The following is a 14,222-nucleotide window of genomic DNA, read 5'->3' on the forward strand; positions in this document are numbered from 1 at the left end:
TTATTTCCCCCCAGAACTGCCTAGCTACCTCACACGACCACCACATATGATAGAGGGAGCCCTCATGTTTCTTACATTTCCAGCATTTATTAGAAGTATTCAAGTTCCCTAGCGCAATCTTCTTTGGTGTCATGTACCAACGATAGATCATTTTGAAAATGTTCTCTTTAATATTGATACATGTCGTTGTCTTCATTGTAGTTTTCCACAAGTATTCCCATGCCTCCATTGTTATTTCTTTATTGAAATTTATAGCCCATTTCACCATCTGTGTTTTAACTATCTCATCCTCAGTATACCATTTCAGCAATACTTGGTATACCTTGGATATTCTTTTCTTGTCTTCTTTAAGAAGGGTCTGCTCTAGTTCCGAGTTCTCTGTTCGTATGCCCCCTTTTGCAAAGTCTGAGTTGTATAAGTCTCTAATCTGTCTATACTGGAACCAATCATAGTTAGGTGATAGTTCCTCTTGCGTCTTTATTCTAAGTTTAGATACTTCAATCTTAGTTATTTCTTTGTACGTTAAACATTGTTGTTCATTATCCACAGCTCTCGGATCTATCACCTCATATGGAACCACCCACAAGGGGGTTCCTTCTTGTAGGTAGGTTCTATACTTCTTCCAGATTGTAAATAGACTTCTCCTTACAAAATGATGCAGGAACATCGAGTTGACCTTTACTTTGTCATGCCATAGGTATGCGTGCCATCCAAAAAATTTTTTATATCCCTCTAGGGCTAATAGTTTCTTGTTCTTTAATGTCATCCACTCTTTTAGCCAAACTAGGCAGATTGCATCATGGTAAAGTCTCAGATTGGGCAGTTGCATTCCGCCTCTCTCCTTTGCATCTTGTAAAACTTTTACTTTCACTCGAGGCTTCTTGCCTGCCCAAACAAAATCTGATATTTTCCTCTGCCATTTTTCAAATTGTTTAGAGTCTCTGATGATTGGTATTGTCTGTAACAAAAACATTACTCTTGGTAACACATTCATCTTAACTGCTGCAATCCTGCCCAACCATGACAGGTTCAATCTATTCCATTTGATCAAGTCTCTCTCTATCTGAGTCCATAATTTTTCATAATTATTCTTGAACAAATCTATATTTTTTGCAGTCAGCTCAACTCCCAGGTATTTCACCTTACTAGTTACTTCACAATCCGTTGTTTCCATTAACAATTGTTGTTTCTGCTTAGTCATGTTTTTGCATAATATCTTTGACTTCTTTTTGTTAATGAAGAAACCTGCCAAGTCTCCAAACTCCTTGATCTTGTCTATCACTTTTGGCATGTTCTCCAGTGGGTCTTCTACAATTAACATTATGTCGTCTGCAAATGCTCTGACCTTATATGAATAGTCCTTTATTTTTATTCCTCGTATTTCCTCATCTTGTCGGATTTGTATCATCAGAATCTCCAATACTAAAATGAACAACAATGGAGATAACGGGCAACCTTGTCTTGTTCCTTTACTAATCGTCAATTTCTTGGTCAGTTCATCATTCACTACAATTGCTGCAGTCTGGTCTCTATAGATTTCCTTGATTGCTCTGACGAATCTTTCTCCCAGTTGTAGCTTTTCCATAGTGGCAAACATAAAGTCCCAGTTTAAATTGTCAAACGCTTTTTCAGCGTCTACAAAGAAGAAACCAACCTCTTTGTCACAACGCTTGTCGTAGTATTCAATAGCATTGATCACTGTCCTTAAGTTGTCTCTTATTTGTCTGTCTGGCAAAAAGCCTGCTTGTTCCTCCTCTATGACTTCCGAGAGCCACCCCTTCAATCTCTCCGCCAATATCTTCGCAAAAATTTTATAGTCATTATTAAGTAGTGATATAGGTCTGTAATTTTTCACGTTGGTCAGGTCTTGGCCCTCCTTTGGGATCAATGATATATTCGCTTCACTCCAAGTATCTGGAATCCTTTGATCCCTAAAAACTCCATTCATCACCTCTTTTAGGAATGGTGCCAGTTCATTGGCCATTGTCTTATAAAATTTAGCCGTAAGTCCATCTGGCCCTGGCGCCTTTCCTAGATTTGCAGATTGTATTGCCTTGCTTATTTCCTCGTCAGTTACTTCACTGTTCAACTTACTTCTCCAAGCTTCCGAGATTTCTGGAAGTTTGGTCTTCTCCAGATATGATGCTATTGATTCTTTGTTTACTTCTTTTTTATTATACAGCTTAGCATAGAATTTATAGAAGGCTCTACTAATGGTAGTCTGCTCCAAGTACGTTTTATCTTCTTCACAGATTTTATTTATTATTTTCTTTTCCCTTTTCTTCTTCAATTGCCATGCCAAATATTTCCCAGGTTTATTAGCACCCTCAAACGCTTTTTGATTCAGTCTTTTAAGATTCCACTCCAATTCTTTATTACTCATTGCTGTTAGCTGTTCTTGAAGAATTTTGATTTCCTGGTATATTTTCTTTTTCCCTGGTCTCTTTTTTAACTGTACTTCTTTGGCTTTTATTTTCTCCTCAATCTCTTGTCTTTTCTCCTCTTTCTTTTTTCTTGCTCTGCCATTTAAGTCCATTAGTATGCCCCTTACAACCGCCTTGTACGCATCCCAAACTTTATTGGTTGGTACTTCTTTATTCACGTTGTATTGTATAAAAAACTTAGTCTCTCTTCTCAATGTTTCCATATTCTCACTTTCCTGTAACAAGTCCTCATTTATTCTCCAGGCTTTCCTTTTTCTCCTTTTTCCAAATTTCCACATAATTGGGTTGTGATCTGAGCCTACCATCGGCATTATTCCTACCTCCTTAGTCCATAACGCTAAGTCCTTTGAGGCCCAGATCATATCAATTCTTGATAATGTAAGATGCCTTGCAGAATAAAAAGTAAACTGTCTGGTTTTAGGATATTCTCTCCTCCATACGTCTTCGAGAGTCTCTTGTTGAATCAACTCAAAAAAAAGCTTTGGCAATAATCCTCTTTTCTTTTGTGCTTTTGTAGTCTTTTTGTCTAGTTCCAAATCTGTCACTCCATTGAAATCTCCAGCAAGAATTATCTGGTCATATACAAGATCGTCTAAGTGCTTCCTTAAGTCCTCAAAGAAGCTTTCCTTTGCACCGTTAGGTGCATAAAGTCCGACTACCAACACTCTCTTTAAGTTCCAGTTACATTCCACTGCTACAAATCTAGCTTCCACATCTCTCATAACAAATTTTGGCTGCAGCTCCTCTTTTATATACAACACCACTCCTCTTTTTTTCTTGTTGGAAGCCGCTACAAATTCTTTGCCCAATTTTCCAGATTTTAAATATTTTACATCCTGTTTTCTAATATGGGTCTCCTGCAAACAAACAATATCACATTTTTGTTTTAGTAGCCAATGAAAAATATTTTTTCTCTTATTCGGTGAGTTTAGTCCATTTACATTCCAAGATAATACTTTACTCTCCATATTCATGGTTTTGTTGGTAAGTCTTTTTCATTGTCCTTAATAAATCTCTCCATCTCCCGCTCAGATCTGATACGCTTTTTTGCCCCTCCAAACTCAAAGGACACTCCTTCCGGTAACTCCCATCTGTACCTAATGTTCATGTCCTTCAAAGTCTGAATTAACACTCTATATTTTTTCCTGTCCAGTAACACTGATCTGGGCAATTCCTTCATTATGATAATCGTCTTGCCATCAATCTCCAATGGGTCTTGAAATTGTTTTGTCACAATCCTCTCTTTCATATTTCTAGTTGTAAACTGCACGATCACATCCCTTGGTAGTTTCCTCTGGGTTGCAATTCTCGAGTTCACACGATACGCCACATCTAGGATAGCCACAATTTCCTCCTCCTCCTTCCCCAGGTATTCAGCCAACACCTCAGTCATCTGTTCTTGCGCTGACTTCCCTTCAACTTCTGGCAGACCACGAAAACGAAGCTGCTTCTCCATGTGTTTAGTTTCTGCAACTGACATCCTCCCCTTTACCGATCTCATCTCTGTTTGTTGCGTTTCTATTAAATTCTCCATCGCGTCTTCTACTGTTTTGACTCTCTGTTTCGTTCCTTGTAATTCACTGCTAATCGTTTCCACGCCTTTTTTCAAGGAAACAGCTTTTTTCTATTGATGCAGTTCATCAATTTGTATATAGTGCTTCTGCATCGATAAAGGTATTGTCATATAACTTCATAAGGAAATAATTGTTGTGTCACAAGACAGCATACAAGATTTAAACTGTGGATATATTTTTTTTGAAAGGGGAAAAAAATCAGAACTGAAAGGTTACTTCTGAGCACAAACACATGAGGTTAGATGCTTTTCTTCTATAATGTAGTTATTCAAAAGATCCACATACAGGCCACAAAAAGAGAGACAAACTGGTAGTATAATTCACTAGCACGCTGATCTCTATCATACACTAACAAATGTTATGACTTCTTTGCAATGGTTCAGCAAAGATTGTGAATTCTTTCATCTTGATTATTTTATTGATAAAGACAGAGAAGAATAAGACCAACAGCCTCACTGTGGGTAAGTGTTCCCCCCACCTTAATACTGTGCTGAGATTCCAAGGCCAGAGGGATATGGCTCTGCTCCAACTCTGCCTCTAATTTCTGAACTGTCTGCTGGCTCTGGGTTTTGCACTCAGAAGCCAAAACAGAATGAAGGTAAAGCACTTTAGGGGATTTCCCCCTTAATCACGAAACCTGCATCTGAGGGCCAAGCTACACATGACGAATGACACTTGAACAGCAAGTGGATTGAGTGGAGGGCAAGTGAACGTGGAGAAATACACTTGCTGTTCAAGTGTCATTCGTCATGTGTAGCTTGGCCCTCACTCACAGCTGAATTAACCCCAGTCCATTTTCAAATCTCACACCATTAGAACATCATAATTATTAATAACAACAACTACTACGCTTATATACCACTATTCTAGACAGATTAGTGCTCCACTCAGAGCAGTGAACAAAGTCAATGTTGTTATACCCACAATACAGCTGGAGCTGAGGTCTGCTGAGCTCACTGCAGTAGTGGGATTCAAACCAGCAGAGTGCTGCTGTACGAAACCACGCGTAAAGCTGGTATAATATGTAGACATTCACATGTACTGCTTTTGCCCCCAGAGTAATTAGATTTCGGTTTTGTTCCTGTGTCAGTGTACCAAATCAGTCCCCCACCTGCCTGCAGTTGGTACAAATTGCATTCTAGCTAATTGCCCCATTCTCTTTTGCCAAAGTTTTCCAGAAAATCTTTCTGCCTCAGATGTCCTTCTTTTACTCATTCTCCCCCAAATCAATTATCAGTTTCCTTTTATAGAACAGAAATTCTGCAAACATACTTCATGTTTTCATCTTCTGACATTTTTTATTTCCCCTGCACCCTAGAATTAGTTGCTCAAGATATGCTCCAACTTTAAAAGAAACAGGCAGTTAGTGTCACAACTCAGTTTTACTGAATATTTAAAACATCCTACGTAGCAGATAGACAGAAGCCAAGTTATCTGTCCTTCATCATGTCAGCAATTGCAGAATCCCTGTGCCTCAACTCCATCTGTGCCTTTTCTAGAGCCTTATCCCTTTTGAAGTCAGAAACCAGGATGTAACCTGAGCATCGTGGTCAGTTTGAGATCACCCCCTTTGACTTCTTCCAGCTTCTGTCACAGGCAAGCAATCTCAAGAATCCTTTCACCCCAACTCCATCTGTGCCTTTTCTAGTTCGTGGTGAGAACCTGGGATGTTCTTGAGCTTTATGGTCAGTTTGAGATTGTCCACTTTGGCTTCTTTCAGCTTCTGTCACAGATTTGTCATCTGACGTTTAAAGAAAGCAAGGGTCAGCTTTGGGTCATGATGATCTCTGTCAGGTCAAAGGCACATGGATTGTTCCTCATTAGCTGATCACATCTTTAGCATGCAAGAAGCCCCAAGTTCAGTTACCAGAATTTTCAGTTTAATGCTCTCAGGTGATAACTCAGCACAAGGCAACTTCATGAGTTCAAGCAAACTTTGCCATGAATTTGGGTTCTGCAGTCCTGAATAGCAATTAACAATCTTTAACATCTCTATGACTTTTTAATGTATGTTTATATTATGTTTTATCTAATTATTTTAAGCATATATTTGGGTGAAAAGGTAGCATAGACAAGCTTCACACAAATAAATAATGCTGTTTTTCTCAGGGCCAAAGCTAGAAGTGATAAATTACACTTGAATGGCAAGTGAACAGACTCACATGTATTCCTCCCTGCTTACTTGCAAATTAAAAAAAAAATTAATCCTATTCTTCCTTCTCAAAATTATGAGAACTGTACTCTGTCCTTAAAAAATTGTTTGCCTCCTCCCCAATTTAGTGCTTTCACTTCTCATTTAGGCCAATAACTATATTTAAAAATTGGCTGTGTGTTGCCAATGGAGTTCTGTTCCACCAAGTTTGTTGAGAATGAGAGATGCCAGTCCTGTCCCATTATTTAAAAGATGGGGTATGCAAGCAGGACAGCCTTAGGAGAGACAGAAAATGTTTTCCCCTAGCATTTATGACACACACTCTAGGGATGACTTTATTTACCTGTTACAACTCAGAACCTGGTTGTGTATTTCCCCCGTGGTCATGGCCACAGCTTCTGCACTTCCATGCTGCATCCGTCCAACTGAGTGGCTTCACTCAGCTTGGGTCACTCTAGCTCTCTGGGGCTTCTGTATCCACAGCAACCACAAAGGACTAGAATGCAAGAGCATGGTGCTGAAAGATTCTAAAATGCGTGAGGCTCAGAAGCAAAGCCAGGATTTGTTCTGCTGCCAGGAAGGAGGGTCTAATTTCTGGGCAAAGAGCCAGGATTTCTGGGAATTTGTGGAAGTGGGAAGATGTGCAGTCAGCTTGGAATTGGCAGGGACAGGAGCCAGGAATCTAAATGTGTGAGATGTAGGTGGCATAAATGAAAGAATTAGGCTGCTGGTTCCTCTGAGTTGGGGGATTTCACGTTTCAGGAGGGGAGAAATGTAATCTGGGTATAATGCCATAGAGTCCACCTTCCAAGGCAGCCATTTTCTCCAGGGCAACTCTTTTCTGTAAACTGGAAATTAGTTGTAATTTCAGGACATCTCTAGCCATCCTCAGGAGGTTGGACACCCTACTAGCAGGTCAGGGAGACAAATAGGCCCGAACCATTCTCCCTGAACTGCTAGTTTTCAATGAGTGGTTTTTTTGGGGGGTGGGGTTGGCTTTTAGTCATGGGTGTCACACAACTGTCTGTATAGCATAGATGTTTAGCTGTTAGGTAGAACTAGGCTTTAGACTTTTTAAGAGACAAACTAGGCTTTAGACTTTTTAAGAGCCAAACTACATACAATACTATTTGTAGTGTGTATGGTCTGAGTTCCCACAAGCTGACTCCTCTGACAGTCAACCACCACAACCAAATTTTTTAAAAATGCTCCATAATAAACTAATACATTTCATAGTGAAAGCAACATAGGATTCCCACTCAGCAGGCCACAATTTTTTTTTGTTTGAAGAAGTAGGTTTTGCATATTCTCCAGACATCTTCAAAAGCTGAACTGTACTCATCTTAACCAAAATGCCCCTCTTCAGATAACAAATGTTCTTCTTTCATGTGGTCTGGACTTGACATGGGCATGAATGGGAAAAAAAACCCGAAGAAGCTGTTTGTTGTTCGTTGCCATCTACGAACAACGAACAATGAACAGTAACGAACATGACCCTGTTCACCAACATGTTCATTTAACTTTGTTCTGTTTGTTGTTCATTGTTCGTGGCCCCTTAAAGATCCCTTTAAACTATCAGCTGGCAGGGGACATAGTCCTCACTGTCCTCCAAAGACCCCCCAAGTTTCAGAGAATTTGCACCTTGGGAAAGGCATAATGCATGGGTATCCCCCTTTGTTGTCATTTTCTTTTCACAGTGGCAAAAACAGGACTGTCTGCTGGAAGTACTTTGAAGTGTTGGCTTTTCTATTCTTCATCCATTTCTTCATCATAGATCCTAGCTTGAGGGCCATAAAAGCTAGAACTTTATGGAGTCAGAATAATGTTTATTGCATGTGTTCAAATGCCAACAAACCAATAAGTACAACTCAAGCCCAGATTTTCTTAGCTGCCAGGGCGGACTCTACTATAAGGATGTATAGATCCAAATTGGAAAGCAGGAGGGCTATTTTTCCATCACAGGAGAGGAATCAATGCCGTTTAAAATTTCCCCAAGGAATTTATTTCTGGGCTCTGTATACAAAAGGCAGAACAAAAGATAACGTGGAAGGTCTTGGAGGACTGAAGCTCCATAAGTACAAAAATGGACAGTAATAAGTAGTTGTGTGTAACAACTGACTAGAATGTCTGAGGGCATGGCTTGAAACCTCAAAGAAGTTAGTCATTCTGAGACTAGAAAAGGTAATTTTGTTCAAATAAGAGGATCTGCCATGGTCCTCCTTGAACAAAAATTTAGAACAGAGAGTTGTATTTCTGCCAACACAGCATTTGATCTTAAAGATCTAGTCTCATATATTGAGACTAGGCAAAGGACCCCCTCAAAAGTCATCTATCAGAGAATAACAATGGAGGATATTCTTAAAGCTAGCTGTGCAAATGGTGTCTGAATGCATCAGTGCATTTCTATGCCTTAAGAATGGGCTAACGGAAAGATTATTTTGCTTTCTTTAGAATCTTAACTGCCGTCTACTCAGTGACAATGGTAATGCTTAACTATAGTCAATGGATTCCAGAGTCGATTTGCACTCAGTCTAAAAACACAGCTTCATATTTCTTGCCTGACCATCGTTAGTGCAAGTAAGGCCAAGTAGAAGCAAGGCTCTTATATGCAGCATGAATTGTTATATTTAATGTTTTTAAATGTTTTTAAATGTATTATTTAATGTTTTAAAATGTTTTTAAGCATGTTTGTATTTGTTATCCGCCCTGAGCCTGCGAAAGCGGGGAGGGCGGAATATAAATGTAATAAATTAAATTAAATTAAATTATAGAAGGTAAACCAACTTTAGCCCACACTAAAGCCACCAGAGTGCTTCAAGGCAAAACTAAAATTCTCTTTAAGAAGATATTTTTGATTGGTTCCAGGACTGAGATCAGATGTTCATTCCAATCCAAGATCTTTGCATCATATAGAAGCTGCAGGATGGCCTTACACTGGAACAGTTTCAACTAAAAATCATCCTTCTGAGGTATAAAATTTAAAGATGGCCCTGTTTGACCTCCTGGGGATTTGAGATCTCTTCTGTTAAAGAGTCTGCAGGGCCTACCTTAACTTTAACGGATATACTGCAATATAATTCTGGAATCGGGAACAATAGACATTTATCGATAGTAGTGCCTCCTAGTTTTGCCACAGTTGGTTTTGATCTACTGAGTCAAAGACAACAGTTAGATCCACAAATACTATAGAACTTTTAAGATTTTGGCCACTGAAAAGATGGTGCCAAAACCCATTTGTCTTAGGGCCAAGCTACAAGTGACAAATGACACTTGCCTGGCAAGTGAACAGACTCAAGTGTATTCCTCCCTGTTCACTTGCCATTCACTTGCACTCCACTTGATCAAGTGGAGTGCAAGTGAATGGCAAGTGAACAGGGAGGAATACATGTGAGTCTATTCACTTGCCCGGCAAGTATCATTTGTCACTTATAGCTTGGCCATTAGAAGACACATGATTTGGAGTGCAGACTTTCAGGGTGCTTTCTTTTCTCTGTACCTTCAGCAGCTGTGGGGAAAGTAATGGAGACAAAGATAATTCTTATTCTATTCTATAATCCATTGGTCCATGTATTATTAATGTGATACTTCATGCCTGGGACATATGAAACTGTGTACACCACCACCAGGGTGGGATTTTTTAAGCTTATGTAATATTTTCATTCATGCTTGTCCATGTATGTTTCTTCTAATGGGTAATATTTTGTATTTTGATTGTTACAATTTTATTAATGTTCTTTTTATATTATGTCCAGGTTATATGGTCCTCCACCAGTCCCGGACAAGTGGTTGGGAGGGAGGCGTGGCTTTGCTCATTCGGGAGTCTTTCTCCTTCAAACCATTCCCCACCCCACATTGATTGTGTGGGCCTAGCGTTGGACGCCGAGGAGAGGTTGCCAATATGCATAGCGTACCAACCGCCTACTGCACCTGCATCTTTCCTGTCTGGTATGTTGGAGGCGGTGGCCAGCTGGACATTGGAATTTCCAAAACTTTTGGTTCTCGAGGATTTCAACGTCCATGCTGACAATGATGCCTCCATGCAGGCCATTGACCTGGTGTCCTTCATGGCGGCCCTAGGACTCTTCCAGTTCGTTTTGGCTCCCACGCATCAAGCAGGTCACACACTGGGTTTGATTTGGGGGCAGGGATGATGGTGGTCCTGGATGCCTATGATGCAGTGCCATGGTCAGATCACTTTGTTCTGAAGGCTCGTCTGAGCATGCTGCTCCTTTCCCAGGTGGGCGGTAAGTGGATTTACGCTCGCCTGTGGAGACTTATTGATTCAATTGGTTTTCAGGCTGCTCTGTGGGATCCGATGCCCCCTGGCAATACGTTACATGAGCTGGTAGATGATTGGCATGGCCGACTTTGCGAAGCCATCAATGTTATTGCCCTCTGCCGTCCTCTCCAAGACCACAAATGGGTAGCTCCTTGGTTCACTGAGGAGCTTTGCCAGATGAAGCAGTCTCTGAGACAACTAGAGCAAGTGTGGAGGCGGGGACGCGACAAAGAGGCAAGAACATCTTATAGGACATTTATGAAAGCCTATGAGGTGGCAGTAAAAGCAGCAAAGAGGGATTTCTTTGCTGCTTCCATTGCATCCGCTAGCTCATGCCCGGCTCAATTATTTCGAACAGTTTGGTCCTTGGTTTCCCTCTCTCAGGGAGACCACCAAATTCTTAATTTGACTATTGGCTGTGAGGCTTTTGCGATCTATTTTGAAGGCAAAATCTTGTCCCTTTGCCATGGCCTGCCGCCCACTGTTGATACAATAAGGGAACTGGAGACCCCTTGGCCGTCTTCTGGGTTCGTATTAGCTCATTTCAGGCTGTTCTCCCGGGACGATGTTGACAGGATCCTGCAGGGGATGAGGCCAACCACCTGTCCTTTGGACTCCTGCATATCCTAGCTGGTGAAGGCCAGCTTGGAGGGGCTATGGGAACATTTGGAGGCCATTGTTAACATCTCCCTTAGCTCTGGGTTTTTTTCAGGAGCGTTAAAGGAGGCGGTGGTGCGACCCCTCCTGAAAAAAACATCTTTGGATCCCACTGACCCATCCAGTTACTTGCCAGTGTTGAACCTCCCATTCCTGGGTAAGGTGATTGAGTGGGCAGTGGTGATACAACTGCAGGAATTCCTGAATGATGCTGTAGTCCTGGACCCATTCTAGTCTGGCTTCCGTCCTGGCCATGGGACGGAGATGACCTTGGTTGCCCTCACATACGACCTTCACAGGCATTTAGACAGAGGCAGGTCAGCGCTGCTTGTGTTACTCGACCTCACAGCAGCATTTGACATGGTTGACTATGATCTGTTGACCAGCTGCATTGCCAACGTGGGGATTAGGGGGACAGCCTTACAGTGGCTGGTCTCCTTTCTCCATAGTCGGGGACAGAGGGTGGCACTTGGGGGAGATCTATCGCCCCATCACCCTTTGGTGTGCGGGGTTCCCCAAGGGGCAATACTCTCCCTGATGTTATTTAATATCTACATGCGCCTCCTCCCCCAGTTAGTGTGGAGGTTTGAGCTGGGCTGTCATCAATACGTGGATGACACCCAACTTTTTCTGTTGATGGATGGCCAGCCTGACATGGCCCCAGACAATCTGGCCAGAGCTCTGGAGGCTGTGACAGCATAGTTGAAACAGAGCAGGCTGAAACTGAACCCGGTAAAGACAGAGGTCCTGCAGCTGTGACAAGGGCTGCCAGATGTTGGGATCCAGCTCCCTGCCCTGGATGGGACACCACTGGCAACTTTGCCAGTGGTGAAGAGTCTGGGCGTGCTCCTGGATGCTTCCCTATTGATGGAGACCCAGGTCATGGCGGTTGCCAAGTCTGCATTTTTCCATCTTCATCAGATCAGGCAACTTGCCCCCTACTTGAAACTCCAGGACATGGCTACAGTGATCCAGGCAACGGTCGCCTCCAGGCAAGATTACTGTAACTCACTCTATGCTGGACTACCCCTGGGCCTGATCTGGAAATTTAAAAATGGTCCAGAATGCAGTGGCGTGGGTCCTGACTGGTATATCTTACCAGTCACATATTACACCTGTCCTGCGCCAGCTGCACTGACTTCCGGTTGAATTCCAAATCAAGTTCAAGGTATTGGTTCTTACCTTTAAAGCCCTGAGCGGGTTGGGACCGGCATATCTTTGGGACCGCCTCACCCTGTACGTTCCCCGGAGACCGCTTTGATAGGTGGATAAATGTTTACTGGTGGCTCCCAGCCCTAAGGAAGCCCACCTTGCTTCAACCAGGACCAGGGCCTTTTCAGTACTGGTCCCAGCCTAGTAGAACAATCTGTCAATGGAAACCCGGGCCCAGTGGGACATATTATCATTCCACTGGGCCTGTAAGACAGAGTCTAAATATTTCAAGAAATGGGTGCATGTATCTTTAAATGCTGGATGAAATAGGTGAAGAGTGGGGGTGTGAGAGAGAGATGAGTGAGTGATATGATTGGTTGATGACAGAGTCCGGGTGGAGTGAATGCAGTTGAGACTGACAGGCAAGGGAGAAAGGTTTTGGGGAGTGAGAAGAAAGCAGGCTAGCTGTGTGCTGCCTGAATATGTTGAAGTGGTTATGAGAGAAATATAATCTATGAATAAGAGTTAGAGAGGCTAGCTGTGTGCTGCCTGAGGAGTTTTCTGTGAGAGAAATATAGAGCCTAGAGAAAGAAGCTAACTGTGTATGAAACCTTACACGAGATCTGTGTGAAGGAGTTTAAATGAAGTAACTTTAAGAACTACTTTTATGAAACCAATACACTTCTTGAAAAATAAACATTTATTTTGTTTTTTTATATCCCAGAGTAGCTGTCATTGTTATATCCCATTCCTATCCTCAGGGCCACATAGAACCACAAAGGAGCCTGACGCTTAAACACGTTACCAAAGGGAAAACTTAAATAAAATATATTGGAATTTAATATTCCTGGTGGCAGCTAACTACCCAGAGGGTGTGAAGGGAAAAATTAAAAGAAATATCTACCTCCCAAAAGTAAAAGTCATAACAAATGGAGGCATAGCGGTGGGATCTCAAACATCCTGAGGAGAACAAAATATTTTAAGTGGGATATAATAGCCTGGGAGGAAGGAACATTCTGAGAGAAAGGCATTCTGAAGGGACAGATAGTCAAAGAGACAGAGTGTTCAGTTAAATCCTGTGAGGAATATAGAACTGTTATAAAGGAAAGACACAGAAGAACTAGTAGGATTTATAAGAGAGAACATAATCTGGTGAAGTTTAGTAAAATTGTAGCAGGAATACAAGTAAAAGAGAAAAATGGCAGAGTTTATGGGGATGAAAAAGGAGGCTCTGATTCAGAAGTGCAAAGAGTTAAATTTACCTCATGAGGGGAAAAGTGCAGAAGAACTGAGAGTTATACTAATACAAAGCAGTGTGGAGCCAAGTAGAACTGCAGAGGAGAGAAACCCTGAGGGAATCTACAACCCTAGTCCAGAATATTTAGAGTTTCTGAGGGAAAAATTGAAAATTGAAGCAGAACTTAGAACTCGAGAAATAGAACAAAAACAAAGGGAAAGGCAAGCTGAAAGGGAAGCTGAAATAGAAGAAAAACAATTTGAGAGGAAAAAGTGGAAAGCTGAAATGGAACTTAGAGTTCAGGAGATGGAAGGACACACCAGTTTGGAAGCAGAAAGATTACAATTAGAAAGAGAGAGACTTAAGAATGGGGACAAAAAGGAGGGAAACTCTGAACCCAGAGCTGATTTACCTCATGTTACCCCAAAAGATTTTATGGTGTATGTGTCAGGAGAAGATCCACAAATTTTCCTGTCCACTTTTGAGAGATCTGCTCAGAACTGGGAAATCCCAGAGACACAATATATGAAGTATTTATCCAGCTTAATTAGAGGGGAATTGGCTGAGATCTACAACACATTTCCCTCAGATAAACCTGTTGTTTATGCTGAATACAAAGAGGCAGTATATGACAGATTGAGGCTAGGTGCTGATTACTTCAGAAAGGTTTAGAAGCATAGCGGCTCAGAAAGAGTAGTCATTTAAGTCTTTGAGTGCCAAACTGACA

This window comes from Eublepharis macularius, chromosome 12 (genome assembly GCF_028583425.1).
Source record: "Eublepharis macularius isolate TG4126 chromosome 12, MPM_Emac_v1.0, whole genome shotgun sequence".
Lineage (NCBI taxonomy): Eukaryota > Metazoa > Chordata > Lepidosauria > Squamata > Eublepharidae > Eublepharis > Eublepharis macularius.